Source organism: Bison bison, unplaced genomic scaffold, assembly GCF_000754665.1.
Source record: "Bison bison bison isolate TAMUID 2011002044 unplaced genomic scaffold, Bison_UMD1.0 scf7180017864302, whole genome shotgun sequence".
In the NCBI taxonomy this organism is placed as follows: Eukaryota; Metazoa; Chordata; class Mammalia; order Artiodactyla; family Bovidae; genus Bison; species Bison bison.
In genome coordinates, this window is record NW_011494874.1 from 8,313,914 (window position 1) to 8,314,634 (window position 721).

The window sequence follows — 721 nt, forward strand, 5'->3', positions numbered from 1 at the left end:
TCCAAATAGGAAAAGGAGTATGTCAAGGCTGTATATTGTCACCCTGTTTATTTAACTTATATGCAGAGTACATCATGAGAAACGCTGGACTGGAAGAAACACAAGCTGGAATCAAGATTGCTGGGAGAAATATCAATAACCTCAGATATGCAGATGACACCACCCTTATGGCAGAAAGTGAAGAGGAACTCAAAAGCCTCTTGATGAAAGTGAAAGTGGAGAGTGAAAAAGTTGGCTTAGAGCTCAACATTCAGAAAATGAAGATCATGGCATCCGGTCCCATCACTTCATGGGAAATAGATGGGGAAACAGTGGAAACAGCGTCAGACTTTATTTTTCTGGGCTCCAAAATCACTACAGATGGTGACTGCAGCCATGAAATTAAAAGACGCTCACTCCTTGGAAGGGAAGTTATGACCAACCTAGATAGCATATTCAAAAGCAGAGACATTACTTTGCCAACAAAGGTTTGTCTAGTCAAAGCTATGATTTTTCCTGTGGTCATGTATGGATGTGAGAGTTGGACTGTGAAGAAGGCTGAGTGCCGAAGAATTGATGCTTTTGAACTGTGGTGTTGGAGAAGACTCTTGAGAGTCCCTTGGACTGCAAGGAGAGCCAATCAGTCCATTCTGAAGGAGATCAGCCCTGGGATTTCTTCGGAAGGAATGATGCTAAAGCTGAAAGTCCAGTACTTTGGCCACCTCATGCGAAGAGTTGACTC